This window comes from Pongo pygmaeus, chromosome 10, assembly GCF_028885625.2.
Source record: "Pongo pygmaeus isolate AG05252 chromosome 10, NHGRI_mPonPyg2-v2.0_pri, whole genome shotgun sequence".
Taxonomy (NCBI): domain Eukaryota; kingdom Metazoa; phylum Chordata; class Mammalia; order Primates; family Hominidae; genus Pongo; species Pongo pygmaeus.
In genome coordinates, this window is record NC_072383.2 from 49,780,280 (window position 1) to 49,791,978 (window position 11,699).

Below are 11,699 nucleotides of genomic sequence, written 5' to 3' on the forward strand. Positions count from 1 at the left end.
CAGATAGCCATGTCCCCAGGTATATGTGGTCATCTCCAAAGGCTGACCTCACTCCAGTTCACTCAGCCTCTGTCCCCTTCTCAGGCTCCTGACTCAGCACATGTGTGGAATCTATTTGCATGTCAGTCCCACTGAGTCAGTGTCACAGCAGGATGTGTGATGGCCTTGCTGGTGGTACAGGGACTTTGAAGGAGGGGCACTTGGGGAGAGGTAGGATTGGCAGGGATGAGTGTTGAATAGGAAGGTGGCAGATGGGATGAAAGGGATTAAGGCCAGGTGTGGAGGCAGGCCTAGGTGTTTTTCAGCCCCCAGTCAGGGGTAGAGGCCTCACAGGAGCCTGATCCTGCCCCCTGTACTTACCTCTTTCTTATTTTTTATTTTTATTTTTAGATAGAGATGGGGTCTCACTATATTGACCAGGCTTGTCTCGAACTCCTGAACTCAAGTGATCCTCTCACCTCAGTCTGGAAAAGTGCTGGGATTACAGGTGTGAGCCACCATGCTCAGCCTACCCACCTCTTTCAAGACTCAGCCCCACTACCTAGGGAAACCCAGGCAGGGAGGACATGTTTGTGCCCTGTCCCCATATCTGTGTACCAGGCAATCCTCTGAGGGAATGGAAGGGGGGGTGGGGGACAAGATGGGAATGCTAAACCTCCTCTGAGGTTCACAGGTGTTGGAGAGAAGGGCTAAGGGCAAATTCCAGCCCCAGGAACAGCTCTTTGCACTGTCCCAGACCCCAGGCCATAGGTATCTGGCTCCCCACTGGGCGTGGAGGTGCAGATGAGGCAGTGGTCAGCAGGGGGCGCTCAGAGCCTGCAGATGGTGGGGAGCCATGGAACAAGTAGTTGGGGATGGGAGTGGGGAGGGTAGGGCTGAACCACGGGCACAGACCCACCTGCGGGGAAAGGGTGGAGGAACATGAACCTTGCAACATGAGGGGCAGACTCCCAGAGGGCCAGATATACACATCCTCCCCAGAGGAACAGGCCCTCTCCAACAGACTCACAGACCCTCAGAAGGACAGACACAGGGACAATCCCTCACCCTCTGAGAACATTCTGGGCCCAATGAGCCGGAGGGAGGTGAAAGTGACCACACTGGCCCGCATGTCCCTCTGGAGGCAGGGGGTGCTGGCCCTTGGTGACAGTGAGGAGGGGGAAGGAAGGCAAGGGCTCTAGAGTCAGGCATGCTCAAAGTTTGACTCCAGCGCTGCCTCTTGGGTAACCTGAGCTCTCCTGAATGGGGCAATGTCTGCCAGGTGTCCAGCTCAGGCCTGGACACGCAACATCACCCTAGAGGTTACGAGAGGTTGCCGGAGCCTCCGTCATTGGTATGTCTTCACATTTCTCCAAGCATCTACTAAGTGCCAGGTCCACTGCAAGGCACTGGGGATACGGTGATGATCAAGTCACACTCAGTGGCTCCTGCCACTGCTAGGGAGCTAACATTCTAACGGGGGGAGTATCTTAGGATACTTGGGATACAAAATGATCACTATTCCCCCCATTTGATTATTTGAAGTGGAAATTATGGGACAAAAGGCAGAGACTGGCAGGGAAGGCCCTTTCCTCTTTTATTGCTTATCAAATGCAGGCTGAGAAAAGTCCAGATATTACGGTACTGCTATGGTCCCCTGCCTCTTACTGCAGAGGTCAGATCCAAACCCCCCATCTCGTTCAGTCAAAGCTGAGGTTCAACAGTGGCCCCTGATGCCTAGTGTAGGCTGAACCCCCCACCTCTGCCCTCATCCCTCCTTGCAAGTCCTCAAACATGATAGGCAGGTTCTGCCTCTGGGCCCTTGCCCTTGCGGTTCTGCCTCTGGGCATCTGGCCTTGCTGTTCTCTCTTCCTGGAATGCTCTTCCCCAGGCTTCTGCATGGCTTGTTTCTTCATCTCCTGTTTTTTTTTTTTTTTTGAGATGGAGTCTCACTCTGTCACCCAGGCTGGAGTGTAGTGGTTCAATCTCAGCTCACTGTAACCTCTGTCTCCTGGGTTCAAGTGATTCTCCTGCCTCAGCCTCCCCAGTAGCTGGAACTACAGGCATCTGCCACCACACTCAGCTAATTTTTTTGTACTTTTAGTAGAGACAGGGTTTCACCATGTTGGCCAGGCTGGTCTCGAACTCCTGACCTCAGGTGTTCCACCCGCCTTGGCCTGCCAAAGTGCTGGGATTACAGGCGTGAGACACTGCGCTTGGCCAAAATGTTCCTTTCTTAGTGAGGCTTTTCCTGACCTCCCTATTAATCACCCTACTCTCAACATTCCCTATGCTCTTTCTGCTTAGTTTTCTCCATAGCACTTTTTATAAACATCTAGTCAACTACACCTTTTACATGGATATATTTCTTCCTTGTTTTTTTCTTCCCATGAGAACATAAACTCCATGTGGGCAGGGATTTGGGCAGATTTGTTCACAGCTGTATCCCCAGGGCCTAGAATGTGCCTGGCACATTGTAAGTATCAATAAATATTTGTCAATGCATGTTTGTCAAGTGAATGTTGAGTGCTGGCCTTGCAGTGGCACACCCCTCTTCCTGACGGGGGCTAATGATGGATCGGGGGTTGGGGGAGGCACGATTTAAAGGCTGCAGTTGAGTTGATGCTGGCATAACCTTTTGGGGGCTAGGGGCCTGGGGATGTCATAGTCCCTTTTGTGCTGCTATAACTGAAGACTATAGACTGGGTACTTTATAAACAATAGAAATCTATTTGGCACATGGTTCTGGAGGCTGGGAAGTCCAAGATCACGGGGCTGCATTTTGTGATGGCCTGATGGCTTCTTGCTGCATCATGACATGGCAGAAGGCATCACATGGGATGCAGTGCATGACAGAGAACAAGAGAAGGCCAAACTCATTTTTTTTTTTTTTTTGAGACGGAGTCTTGCTTTGTCGCCCAGGCTGGAGTGCAGTGGCGCAATCTCGGCTCACTGCAAGCTCCACCTCCCAGGTTCACGCCATTCTCCTGCCTCAGCCTCCCAAGTAGCTGGGACTACAGGCGCCCGCCCCCAAGCCCGGCTAATTTTTTTGTATTTTTAGTAGAGACAGGGTTTCACTGTGTTAGCCAGGATGGTCTCGATCTCCTGACCTCATGATCCACCCACCTTGGCCTCCCAAAGTGCTGGGATTACAGGTGTGAGCCATCGCACCCAGCCCAAACTCATTTTTATAACAAACCCATTCCTGCAGTAACATAAATTTATTCATGAGGGTAGAGCCCCCATGACCTAATCATCTCTTAAAGTTCCTGCCTCTCAACATGCTGCACTGGGAATTAAGCTCTAATACATGAATTTGTGGGACACACTCAAACCATAGCATTCTACCCCTGGCCCCTAAATTTCATGTCCTTCTCCTATGCAAAATATGTTCTTTCCATCCCAGTGGCCCTGAAAGTCTTAACTTGTTTCAGCATCAACTCAAAAGTCCAAAGTCTAGAGTCTAAATCTAAATCATACATAGACAGACTGAAGTTATCATTCACCCTGGAGCACACTCCCCTCCATCTGTGAGCCTGTGACATAAAAACAAATGATCTACTTCCAAAATACAATGGTGGGACAGGCATAGGACAGACGTTCACATCCCAAAAGGAGAAATAGGCAAGAAGAAAGGGGTAATAGGCCCCAAGCAATTCCAAACCCAGTATGGCAGACAACATTACATCTTTTTTTTTTTTTTTTTTTTTTTTGAGACGGAGTCTAGCTCTGTTCCCTATGCTGGAATGCAGTGGTACAATCTCAGCTCACTGCAACCTCTGCCTTCTGGGTTCAAGCGATTCTCCTAGCTCAGCTTCCCAAATAGCTGGGATTACAGGTGTGCACCACCACGCCCAGCTAATTTTTGTATTTTTAGTAGAGACAGGGTATTGCCATGCTGGCCGGGCTGGTCTTGAACTCCTGACCTCAGGTGATCTGCCCACCTTGGCTTCCTAAAGTGCTGGGACTACAGGCATGAGCCACCATGCCCGGCCAGCATTACAACTTAAGACTCCAGGATAATCTTTCACTCCATGTGCTTCCTACACTGAGGGGTTTGGGCCCCCAAAGAGTTGGGCAGCCCAGTTCCCATGGCTTTGCTGAACTCAGCCCATGCAGCAGCTCTCCCAGGCTGGATTGGCACATTGGTAGTCTACAGTTCTGGGGTCTCTGAGGTGGCCTGGCTCCCGTGGCTCCACTAGGCATTCCTGGCAGGAACTCGCTGCGGTGGCTCTGCCCCTGTGAAAAGTCTCTGTCTGGGCCCTCAGGCTGTCAATGACATCATTTGAAATCCAGGTGGAGGCCACCAAGGCCCCACAGTTTTTGCATTCTGCCCACCTGCAGAATTAGCATCACAGGGGTGCCACCAAGGTTTACAGCTTGTACCTTCTGGAGCGGTGGGTCAAACTGCACCTGGGCCTGCTTGAGCCATGGCTGGGGCAGCCAAGGGGCACTGCACTTTAAATCGGGGAGCAGAGTCTTGAGGTGGATAGGGCAGTGAATGCTGATTTCCCTTGGGCAGCTCTCTGGAAACCTTGCCCTCAAGCTCCTTGTTTGCCTTGAAGATCTCTTAAATGCCTTCAGGTTCATTCCCGCATTATCTTGATGAATAGAACCTGGCTTCTTTTTATCCCTATTAATCACTTTAGCAAATGGTCACTTGGCTATATGCTTAGTGCTCTCAACCAAACATGCTTTTTTTATTCTTTTTTTTCTTTTGAGACAGAGTCTCACATTGTCGCCCAGGTTGGAGTACAATGGTGTAATCTCGGCTCACTGCAACCTCCGCCTCCCAGGTTCAAGCGATTCTCCTGCCTCAGCCTCCTGGGTAGCTGGGATTACAGGTGTGTGCCACCACGTCTGGCTAATTTTTTGTATTTTTTTTAAGTAGGGACGAGGTTTCATGGTGTTAGCCAGGATGGTCTCGATCTCCTGACCTCATGATCTGCCCGCCTCAGCCTCCCAAAGTGTTGGGATTACAGGCATAAGCCACTGCACACGGCTGCTTTTTTATTCTTTAAATGGCCAGGCTGAGAGTTTTCCAAATCTTTATGTTCTGCTTTCTTTGAAATTATAAATTCCATCCTTGAGTCATTCTCTCTTCTCTCACTTTATTGTAAGTGGACAAAAGAAGCCATGCGGCACCGTCGGCACTCTGCTGCTTTGCTGTTGCTCCTGCCGGATATCCTAGGTCATTACTCTAAAGTTCTGCCTTCCATATAGTCCTCGGGCATGGACATAATTTTGCCAGGTTCTTTACAACTGTAGAGAAAGGAAGGACTTTATTTTTCGGTAGGATGGCCTTTACTCTATTTTCCAGTAAGATAGTCTGCTTTTCCCCCAAGACCTCATCAGATTGGCCTTTTCTGTCCAGATTTCTACCAACATTTTGATCATGACCACATAAGCAATCCCTAAGAAGATTTAGGTTCCCTCTACAGCTGTTGTCTTCTTCTGAGCCCTCACTGGAATTGCCCTTAATGCTCCTTTTATAGCAATTAGGGTTTTTCTTTGCCTGCTCCCCCAAATTCTTCCAGCCTCTATTTGTTACCTGGATCAAAAGCCACTTCCAGATTTCCAGGTATTGATTACGGCAAGAGACCCACTTCCTGGTACCAGTTTCCTGTCTTAGTTTGTTTTGTGGTGTTATAACACAATACTACAGACTGGGTAATTTATCAGCAATTAGAAGTTTATTTGTCTCACAGTCCTGGAGGCTGGGGAGTCCAAGATCAACGGCCTGTGTCTGGGGAAGGCATCACATGGCGAGAGTGTGTGAGACAGCAGGAGAGGGCCAGAACTGCTTTTCTTTTCTTTTCTTTTGTGTGTGTGTGTGTGTGTGTGTGACAGAGTCTTACTCTGTCACCAGGCTGGAGTGCAGTGGCATAATCTCAGCTCACTGCAACCTCTGCCTCCCGGTTTCAAGTGATTCTCCTGCCTCAGCCCCCTGAGTAGCTGGGACTACAGGTGCGCACCACCACGCCCAGTTGATCTTTGTATTTTTAGTAAAGACAGGGTTTCGCCTTGTTGGTGAGGATGGTCTCGATCTCTTGACCTCACGATCCACCCACCTCAGCCTCCCAAAGTGCTGGGATTACAGGCGTGAGCCACTGTGCTTGGCCCAGACCTGCTTTTCTAACAAACCCACTCCCACATCACATCAATCCATGCATGAGGGCAGAGCCCTAATGACTGAATCACCTCTTAAAGGTCCCACCTCTCAACACGGTTGCACTGGGGATTGTTGTGGGACATAGTCAAACCACAGCGGGGGGCAGGGGTATTCTGGTTCTTTTTTGCTCTTGTTAGGACAGAAGTTGAGTGTTTGGGGGACATCTACCAAACTTACATACCTGAGTTGAGACATGGAGGGGTAGGTTTCTCCCCGTGAAGAAAATTAAATGCCAGGTGCAGTGGCTCATGCCTGTAATTCTAGCACTTTGGGAGGCCGAGGCAGGCGGATCACTTGAGGTCAGGAGTTCGAGATCAGCCTGGCCAACATGGTGAAACCCCATCTCTACTAAAAACACAAAAATTAGCTAGGCCTGGTGGCACGTGCCTGTAATTCCAGCTACTCAGGAGGCTGATACAGAGAATCGCCTGAACCGGCGAGGTGGAGGTTGCAGTGAGCCAAGATCGCACCAATGCACTCCAGCCTTGGTGACAGAGCCAGACTCTATCCCCCAAAAAGAAAGAGAATTAAAACTACAAAAAGGTTGGAAATAACGGAAGGGTGTTTATTGTTTGTGAATAGAGGGGTTCTGGCAGGTGACCTGTGGGTGTTACACATTACCCATCTGGAGCACACATGCAGGCCACCTTCTAAAAGCCCACACTGACTTTGGCTGCCTTGTCAGGACAATTACCCAGTTCGTTAAGTCCCAGCTGTTCCTAATAGAAGGAAAATGTTGTACTCCCTCCAATCTCTGCCTCTCGGCCCAAGAACCAGGCCCCTTGCCTGTGCTCCTGAGTTTGGGTAAGGCCACTTCTTTTAGCTCTAGGGGAGGTATTGTCTGCCGCTGACTAACTTCTACAACACTGCAGCTTTCCTGCTTTGTCCTTGAAGCTTTCAATAGCCACTCTATCATTTCCTCGCGTTGAATCCCCTGTGTTTGAAATAGCTAGCTTGGCTTCTCTTTTCCCGACTGGACCCCAACTGATTCACTAGAGAAGAAAGCATCAACTAAAGAGAAAGTAGATTGTGCTGTGTGAAGAGCACAGCACAATAATAATAAGTAAAAATGAAGAGTAGGCTGGGCGCGGTGGCTCATGCCTGTAATCCCAGCACTTTGGGAGGCCGAGGCGGGCGGATCACGAGGTCAGGAGATGGAGACCATCCTGGCTAACACCGTGAAACCCCGTCTCTACTAAAAAATAGAAAAAAATTAGCCGGGCGTAGTGGCGGGCGCCTGTAGTCCCAGCTACTCGGGAGGCTGAGGCAGGAGAATGGCGTGAACCCGGGGGGCGGAGCTTGCAGTGAGCCGAGATCGCGCCACTGCACTCCAGCCTGGGCAAAAGAGCGAGACTCCGTCTCAAAAAAAAAAAAAAAAAAAAAAAGAAGAGTATTGTGGAGGAAGGAGGGGGCTATCTGAGATGGGCAACAGGGAAGGTCTCTGTGAGGAGGAGACATTTGAGCTGAGACTTGGAAGATGAGGAAGAGCCAGATCTAGGGGTTGGGGTGAGGATTTCACGTGGGATCAAGGTCCCTGAGGCCTGTGGGCTGTGGCAGCCCTCTCTGTGGAAGGCACTGAGCCTGTACCTGCTGGGGAGGGGAGGCCAGGGCAGGTACAGCTCAGCCCTGGGGGATTCTGAGTTTAAGTCTGAAATTTGAGCCTGAGTGTATGGGGATCTGAGTTCTGGGTTGAGCTCCTGCCTCAGCTGTCTTCTCTCCTCCCCTCCCTAGGAGAGAGCCAGCAGGGCTCACTCGGGCTCCGAAGGAGCATGGTCTCGTCACGGCCAGCAGAGGGCAGTGGTTGCTGTGGTGCAGGCTGGCAGGGCAGGAGCTGACCTTTCCGGAATGGAATGCTGCCTGAGCAGTCAGCTCCAGAAGGGAAGGGGGCGTTGGGCCACTTTCCTCGCCCTCTTCAATCCTCAGGTCCCCTGAGACAGGTCTCGGAGCCCTGGCCTCTCTTCTGGGGAAGGGGGCAGGTGAGGCTGGCTGACTGTGTGGACACTTGCCCGATCACTTCAAGTCAAGCCCCCTGGGCCAGGCTGATTCCAACCCGACTAAGGATAAGGGGAAAAGGGGAAAGGCTCTCAAAGTTTAGCGTGCTTACTATTTTGTTATTATTAAGCACTTACCATGTGCCAGGCACTGTATTAAATTCTTTTTCTTTTTTGAGACAGAGTCTTGCTCTGTCAACCAGGCTGGGGTGCAATGGTGCAGTCTTGGTTCACTGCAAACTCCGCCTCCCGGATTCAAGTGAATCTCCTGCCTCAGCCTCCTGAGTAGCTGGGACTACAGGCGCGTGCCACCATGCTTGGCTAATTTTTGTACTTTTAGTAGGGATGGGGTTTCACCATGTTGGCCAGGTTGGTCTTGAACTCCTGACCTCAAGTAATCCGCCCGCCCTCGGCCTCCTAAAGTGCTGGGATTACAGATGTGAGCCACCGCACAGGCCGCTAAATTCTTTTATCATGTATCATCGCTTTAAAGCTTCACAACAAATCTACGAAGCAGACAGACACTGTTTACCTCCTGGAGGCTATCCAAGACCACACAGCTGGAACCAGGGTTTGCTCTACAGACCATGGTCTCAGTGACGATCACTGCTGCCTCCTGGGCAGGGACCACCCGAGGAACTGAGGCGGGTAGGCAGGCTAAACAGAATTTCATGGTATTGGCGTAGAAGGGATCTGTGGGGTCACTCAGTCTAACATCTGTATTTACAGATGAAGGAAACTCCAGAGAGGGATGTGACTTGCCCCGGGTCCCACACAGCACAGGGCTGACCAGAACTGGGGGGACTTGGGCACAACAGGGAGCCCTGGACCAGATCCTGGCTACCCCACATCAGTTCAGAGGCGCTTGAGGGCAAGGACCCCTTTTCACCCTTTATTCCCTCCTTCTGCCCCACTGTGCTGACCACAGGGTGGAGCACAGAGTAGGTGCTCAAAACATCTTCGGCAATGGACCTACCTCTCATCCCTCTGCAGCTGCAGCCCCCGGCCACTTAGGCCTCTGTTCATGTAGCCAGCATTTAGTAAATGCCGACTGCATGCTTGGCGCACTACCGGACTCTGGGGGGCACAGCTGAGTAAGATGCAGTCCCTGCACCAGTTGGTACACCTTGTGGGGGCTTCAGGGGTCACTCCACATTACAACGTGTGCTCCCAAGTTTTCCTCATTCTCAACTCAGGTTTCCCCTGCTCCTGTCTGGTAACTCACAGCCCCAGGCTGAAGGCTGAGCAAATCCCTTCCACTTCCCTCCCTTAGGCCGTTTCCACTCCCTTCTTTGCTAGCCCTGTCACCCCTCCTTCCCAGCAGCCTCCTCTCCTCCTCGAGGAAGCCCTCTTTGACTAACTTCCCCAGCTGTTCTGCAGGCCCCAGTGCTGAGCTCTGCCCAGGCGGCTCTGGTTGTGTCTGTCTCTCTGCTTCTGTGTAGGTCTCCCTCATCAGCTCTGGAAGACAAGGACAACTTTCCCCGCCCCTGTCCCAGCCCCCAGCTATTTTCCCTCAGGCCTGAACAGATGGGGAGAAGGGGCAGGAGGGGAGCGTGCAGCCAGCCTGCAGCACACAGGGCCTGCCTTGGGTTCTGGTCCTGGGTCTTTCTTGGAGGTTTCTTTAGAGCCACCAGGGCACTGACTTGCCAGTCCTGGCACAAAGCCTCTGAGCTCTCATCTAGGCTGAACCTGGGGAGTTGGGCTGGGCACCACCTCTTGGGTGCCTGCTTGAACCCACCTACATTTCGTGTTTCAGTCTCTGCCTCACTAACTCTTAGGTTTGATCATTTTTTCTGCCCCTATGGCAGGCAGTCTGCAGGTAAGAAATCGTTCCAGGCAACCACAATGCTTCCTTTCACCTGCCTGGTGACCAAAGTTACAGTGCTTGGCCACTCTGAGTCTCAGCTGATGACAGGAGAAAGAGCCAAACCTGTACAGGGGCTTATTGTTGTAGCCAGAGGAAGGCTGGCACAGTTAGCCAGCGGTTCACTGAACAACTCAGGAGGGCAGGAGTGGGGAGGAGGAGAGAGGAAGCAGTTCTGTATGAGAAGGGGGATCAGACTCTGCACCTTTCGGAAACGGTTTAGGATTTGCTAGCCTGATAGGGTCAGGAGCACTTCCTTGTTTGGGTAGGGAAGCCCTTGTTTCCTCCCATCTGTTCATTCATGCTGCACACACTCACTCTGTTCCTTCAATGTCCAGGCATTGCACCAGCACCTGGGACCCAAAGGTCAAGAAGACATGTCCTCACCTTCGTAGGACTTTTAGGCTAGAGATCTTGGCTGGGGAGGGACATTGCTCATTCATCTTTTCATTCATTTTGCATTTATTGAACACCTATTATGTGGCAGGCACTGTGTAAGGCCTTGGGAAGGCAGTAGGACATGATCTCTGCCCTCAAGGAGTTTAGAGTCTTCTGGGGATAAAGGTCACAAAAGCAGGTGACTGAAGCACTGCTTAAGTACAGGAGTGGGGAGTCAAGGATACAGAGAGAAATGTTGGATGAATTTAATGTCTCCCTAAGTATCCAGAGCAGGGCCAGTCACAGGCTAAGTATGTGTTCAATAAATGTTTGTGAAATGAAGGACCCATGTGTGGATCATAAGTTTCTAAAAACTTATGAATCAAAGAATCAAGTCGTTTTAACTCTACAATAAAAATTCTACAAATGAAAATGACTGGAAGCAGTCAAATGATACTTAGAGCAAAATTTATGGTCTTCAAAGCATCTTATATTAAAAAAGATGATAGAAAATTAAAGCATTTAACTCAAGAAGCTGAAAAACAATAAAAATAATAAACTCAAAGAAAATAGGAAGGAAATAACAAATATGTCATCTAATTCTTTTATTTCTTTCTTTTTAAAAAATTTTTTTGAGATGGGCTCTTACTCTGTTGCCCAGGCTGGAGTGCAGCGGGTGCGATTATAGCTCACTGCAGCCTCGAACCCCTGGGCTCAAGCGATCCTTTTACCTCAGCCTCCCAAGTAGCTAGGACTACAGGTGCTTGCCACCACACCTGGCTAATTTTTTTTTTTTTTTTTTCCATAGAGACAGGATCTCGTTATGTTGACCAGGTGGTCTCGAACTCCTGGGCTTAAGCAATCTTTCTACCTCGGCCTCCCAAAGTGCTGGGGTTTCAGGTGTAGCCATCACCTCCTGGCCTCATGAAATTCTTGACTATGAAATTCATATTCAAATTCAGAAATTCAAACTCTGATTCAGAAATTAATAAAATGGAAAACAAAGATAAAATGAGAGAGCTGATCTCAGCTCTAGGCCTCTCTTGGACAGGTATGTGGCTTGTCAGTCTCTTCTGAGTTTTGAGAGTGGAGCCTGTCCTTCAGGGTCTTCAGGAGAATGGATAAACTCAAGCCTCTGAACTTTAGCCCAGGGGCCTGACTGTGCTGTGCCCTTAGCCAGCACAAGGTCTATTTGCTTGCATTTGAGTCTCCTGATTAGTTGGTCACCTTTAATCCTTAATGTCTGCTGTAATAATCACACCATCACTAATAATCCTTTACAGTTGTTGAGCTATTATAGTTCAGAGTGCCGGAA